The 5,911-nt window shown below is 40.5% G+C and overlaps 1 long non-coding RNA gene across 1 annotated transcript; it reads right to left on the bottom strand.

Moving 5' to 3' along the window:
* Window positions 1-619: 619 nt before the first annotated feature.
* LOC139127691 (uncharacterized) lies at window positions 620-3,726 on the bottom strand. Its single transcript, XR_011551084.1, has 3 exons — window positions 3,693-3,726; window positions 1,521-1,593; window positions 620-1,075 (listed from the first exon to the last, which is right to left on the bottom strand). It is a non-coding gene; the product is annotated as an uncharacterized lncRNA (long non-coding RNA).
* Window positions 3,727-5,911: the final 2,185 nt, after the last annotated feature.

Genomic DNA, 5,911 nt, shown 5'->3' on the forward strand with positions numbered 1-5,911 from the left:
TAATAGCTGGTAGTCTCTGTAGCTTCTCAGAGCTGGTACAGGTATGTGCACATCCTGAACCAGCCCTCAGAATGTAACAGGGCTGTGAGAGATTTCCAGTGTAGGGTTACACGGACATCGTTCTACTGAATCTGACAGAAATTATAAATCCAGCATGATGAAATTCCATCAGCTGTAGCCTTGGCAATTTCCAAGAAGTTTTGTTGTGTGTATATACTGCAGTTTCTTGTTCTACTTCTTAAGGCATAATGAACATCTAACATACATTATCAACCCAGTCATATGTGTACAGCATGGTTATTGTTAAAAATATAATTTCAGTCTGGAATAGAATTCATTTGTCAACAATAACAATGGTTGTTAAGCATGTACACATTACATTGTCAAGCAGAACATGGTATTCAAGAGACTGTTATATAGCTATCAAAACTGCAGTTTGTACACACAACAATGAAGATTGAAAATTGCTAAAACTTACAGCAAATGTCAGAGCAAACTAGTCAAGGCACATTATGTGCCTTGACTAGTTTGTACTGAATCACAGTAACAATTTTTTTTCAACAAGAAATACTTACGTCACAACTGTTACCATTTTTCCAACTGCAGTTTTCCACCAAAGACACTCTTGAGAACCAAAAATTGTTTGATGCCTGTTTAAAAATAAGGGAAATGGCTAATTATGTTTTGATACACCAGACTAAGATTCAATATCATAAACCAGGTGCAAGCAAGTGGCTCCCCTCATATGATTGATTATATCAATAAAATGTTTAAACATGTCTGTCTGTTGCGTGACCGTGACAAAGATAATATGTCACAGATATGTAATAACAGCTGAAATTTAAACAAAACCCAAAGTATTAGTGTAATATGTGGAAAGATGAGGAACATTCATGCCTGATGTAATTATTATCAATGCACATAACGATACTTGATGACCTTATATATCCGTCTTTGAATTCCATATCTGAGGGCAGAGTCTTCATTCTGCTTACACATTGTACTCAGAGAATCCATTGTTAATTTGTTGAGCTGAAGGCATTTTCTGTATCAAGTATGTTATGTCCTGGACAATCTGTTGAAAAAGAAACAAATAATTATCTATTACCAGTAAGTGGAAGTCAATAGTCACATTTGTACAGGAAGTTATTTGCTGAAAATGAATCAGTTTAACATTTACCCGTCTTGAGTGACAAGATGGCTCACAAAATTTGTGTAAGCAATGTTAAAGGACCCAAGTTCAAATCATGCTGTGGAAACATAGATTTGCCTTGAATAACAGAATCAACCATTACATCTTTTGGCCAAAGGATTTGTGAGGTATGTGTCTGTATTAAATTATCTAAGTTGCCAGTTTGAGGTTATATTATCAACATAAACAAGAAATATCATCCATGAAACAGTCTATGTTTGTTATTGAAAGAATGGCATGAGGATATCTGCAAATAAGCTGTGGCAAGTCAGTTTGCCTGAAAATCACACAGAAAGGTAGCGTGAAACAAATGTGCAGTTTTACTCACTTTTTCTGGTAAAATAGGCATCTCTTTACTGTGGCAATAGCTCTTGTTGCAGCTATTTGTTGGTGTCTCCGTCCTATACAGTCTCCGTCCTATACAATAATGACAAAGGGTTATTAAATGCAATTTTCCTGTGAACTGATGGATGACAAAATTTAAATGATTGCCATCTTTCCGTTCGGGATGGACAATGGCAAGGAGTTATTAAATGCACAGCGGACTACGGACGACGTGCAACGGACGACGCATCCATGATCCACCTCTCAGAATAGCCCTGCGTACAGGTCTGTTGTTCCCAGCGTTATAACTTATCCGTCACAGCCCTGCAACGGTCTATGGACATACATGTAACTGGAGTCTCTGCAGTCCGGATGAGGACTGCAACGAAAACGCTGTCTTTTTATACATATATACGTCCGTGCGTTCACACGGAAATGGCCACTCGCGTTAAATTCAGTCCGCTACGGGATCAGGTATTAGTTGAGTACTAAGTTTACAAAATCATAGAGTTTCATGTCTTTTCAGACTCCCAAAAATTCCTAGTCAAATAAAATCAAATCGTAAACAAGAGTACCCTGAAACAATCTACATGCATAAGCGATCGGTACCCCGGGATTGGTACGCAGTAATGAACGTGTGCTTGTCGGAATGCAGTGCACAGGTCAAGCAGGTCACAGTTGATCTCGCTGTGTTTTTTGGTACGTCATTGTCGGCATGTGTTCGGCTAGCTAGGAGTGACTCGGTACAGTCACGCAGTTGTATTTGCATGACAAGCCTATGTCAACTTTGCGGAGTTTGCACGCAGATTGTAAATGTTTGAGCGATAAACAGCGAAGTATCAAGAAATTCTTCAGTGGTTTCTCTGATAAACGGGCCGAACAAACTCTCGGTGAAAAATCTGCTGAGGAACCTGCCGGCACTTTAGCAGAGTGTCAGTGCAAGTCCTACATGTACTCCGGAAATCGCAACCAAAACAACCGAGTCGAGTTCCCAAGCGGCCGTGCAATGCCACCGTGTTCCAGTATTATCGAAACAACTGAATGCGAACCGCGTTCAAGTGAAACTGTTGAAACAACCAAAAGTTTTGCTACTAGTGATGTCAATTCATCGGGTCGTGAATCAAACAACAATGTACAGTACGTGTTATCTCAGAGTGACGGTGAGAAAGAAATCCTAGCTGTGTTTAGCAATGTATTCGATGGCAACGGTGAGCGAAAAATCGGACTTCATTATTTCTATATGTGCAGCAAAGGCTGCTGTTCTTCAATTCCGACGTACGACAAATATGGAGGACAATTCTAGAAGTAAATTTAAAGTTTCTCACGCGTGGCTATTGAACAGAAAATTGAGCTTTGACGAAGTTACCGGTTTATGGTGGCCAGTGTACATAAAAAAACGAGACTATACAAATAATAAAATGTGAAATGTTTAGAAATAAAAATACCTATAGAGAGATTACCTGACTGTCCCTACCTTGTTACATCGTACATGATGTAAAAGTGTGCAAGATTTGACTAAAAATTCATAATATGGGTCCAGGAGAGCCATTCTGGAGACTTCAAAATCAAAAAAAGTCCTCACACCCACCCCCAACGACCGCTTCCTGGTCGCATACGGACATGGCCGGCTGTCAACCATAATTTTCCTGCTGTGACAAAAATTTTCTACATCCCTGAACACACATACCTGTACTCAGGGCTACTCTTAGAAAAGCTCCTCGTCGCCGACCCACTGACACAGTGGAGCTAAGAAAACACATTTGATTATTCACCAGCACGGACGATTTCGGGGAAACACATTTATTCGCGGTCGTGAAAAGCCATACAAACACGATAAACATACGAAAGGAACAAGCACACATCAGTTCAGCCTGATAAAATGAAATTGAAGGCTAATTTGTTACGTCCTTGGCAATGATCATTGATAATGTCAATGAGTAGCAAGCAGTGCTATCAATATTTTCGCTGGTGCACCCGTCCATGGTTGTAGCGGTATGTCAAAGGACAATTGCGAATAGTTGTGACAAGGAAATTTTCACTTTTTCCGACAATATTCAAACGCATGTATGTTACTAAAAATGGTTCAAGCTAATCGATATGCTTTGAGGAAAAAACAAGCCCGGTTTAAATCAATAACTTTGCAAATCTTCCGCGGAATATGCAAAAACAAACTTACGTTTGATTTGTGGATGTTCATTCCAAGACGTCGGTTGGCAACTTGCATCTGATCTTGACCCATGAATAGCTATTGTTGAGGTACATAACCAGTTCTTGCTTGCGAAGTAATTCTTCATCGGTGACAGAAGCCATTACTGTCGACTTGTGCCGGAGTACGGAATCGTGAGCGCTGATACGATCGTCAATAACGCCTCGGCTACAATGCGAAGGCCAGTGGAATTCTGAATTTTTGGCGTGCAGTGCAGTATCTGTGCCATGCCACACAGGAATTAATACGCAACTGCCTAAAGTGAAGGGATGGGGATTCCACTAGCCAGCGGTCCCTTTAAGAGTACGATCAATCAACAAGTACTATGATTCTTACATATGTCACGGATATATAATGTCTATAACGAAGTTTAAACATTGGCTTGGTGAATCATTTTGTAAAATTGAACTATTTTAAAGTGTAATGTTACAAAGGGTGAAACGACGGTCAAAGGTTAAGGACTTCCTCCTTGTAGGTTGTTTTGGTAATTTGAACGACCGTCTGGATATCAGTTGCGTTTGCTATGGCTTGTGTATACTTTTGGCACATTCAGGGGCATAGAACATCCATTTAAAACATGTCCTTAATAATAAAATGCGTCCGACTTGTCCAGCATCAAGGCTGTGTCCTGGCAAAAATTACGGATATGCCTACAATCCGGGCCTACAGAGAATAGCATTGATCGCGATTTCAGGTTTGCTACACGCGCGCATTCGGCCAAAGTTTGTTGTTGCATGCGTGACTCACTGTTGTGGTAGCATTAGTTTGAGCCATGAATTATTTTGGTTTTTACTTTCGTCGTTGTCTTGGAAAATGTTGACAATCCGACGTATAGGCCCTACATTTATTTTTGCATGTTAATGAAAGAAAAATGACGTCATTTGAGATCAACGCTTTTTATTGTCAATTAGGCTAATTCCTTCTTTTTGTTTGATATTTATGTGCCCACAGACTTAAAGCAAGTCCATATTGTTCAATTGAAAACTTCACAAAATCGTATCGCCCAAAATTAAAGCTAATCAATCTGTTGCACTGAATGCGCATGGTCCTCACTATCGTGCGAAAGGCCTGTCAAGTCGTGACGTGATGTAAAATTCTGGTTTAGAAATTAACCAGTGACTGATAATGACAATGGCTTGAAAACAGGCCGATTAATTTCATAAACTTGAATGGTTTATACTCAAACCATGCCCAAAAAGTTGCCACTTGTGGTTGGCTTAAAGATGAGCCAATGAATTTGTCGGTATATAAACAAACCAACGATGCCAGTGGCTCAAATTTAAACCGATAAATTATATTGTCACGGGCTTAAAAAGAAGCCATTCGGCTTAAATTTATACCAATGTATTGGTATGAATACACGCCATCTATACTCTGTGTGGTGGCGTGACTTCAAACCTTAAAAACCTTCGTGGATTTCGGGCAAACCGAAATATTTCAACTGGTTCACCCGCAAGCCACCTACAATCCAAGTGGTTATATTTCAAGCCAGAAGAATTTGCAGTGTAGGAAAGAGACGTGGTGCCGTCAGACTAGTTGCTTTTAGGGGACGTTGCCATGATGAGCAATTACCGATCAGCTGTTTTGCTACATAGGCGCGAAACATGAGCTGACGTCTGTATCTCGATCCACTTTGACCGTATCCATGAACTGATGCCATGTTGTGGAAAGCGTTCATGAGTGCCTTGTTCAGCTCGTGGTAAAACACAACTCTGTGCCACTGTGGCGATGATCGACCTGGCGGGTAGTAAGCCAGCTGTTGATCAGTCAAGTCAACACCTCTGAAGTACTGATTGTACATTACAGCAACGTTCGGGCATATTACTTCAATTCGTTCAAAAGCACCGGTTCTTTTATCTTTACATCGGCGCCTCATTTGCACTCTATTCGGTCTTTGTGCACTTACTGCCGTGCTCATAAATTGCACCATTTTTGTGTCTTTCCAGGCACATTCTGTCATTGCGCCGTTTTTTAAATACTGAGAAACTACCACGTGGCCATTGTTCTTCGTCGTCAGCATCAGGCGGTACGACGTGCCGATCATAGTTCTCGGCAATTTTTATTTCATTGCGTAGACCTAAGGTATACACCCTGCAGGTACCCGTGGCAGCAATATTATGCACGTAGAGATGGTCAATCAACGGGGCAGAAGTGAAATATGAGTCCATAATGACACATGATGATGTCCT

This window comes from Ptychodera flava, unplaced genomic scaffold (assembly GCF_041260155.1).
Source record: "Ptychodera flava strain L36383 unplaced genomic scaffold, AS_Pfla_20210202 Scaffold_34__1_contigs__length_2629520_pilon, whole genome shotgun sequence".
Classification (NCBI taxonomy): Eukaryota; Metazoa; Hemichordata; class Enteropneusta; family Ptychoderidae; genus Ptychodera; species Ptychodera flava.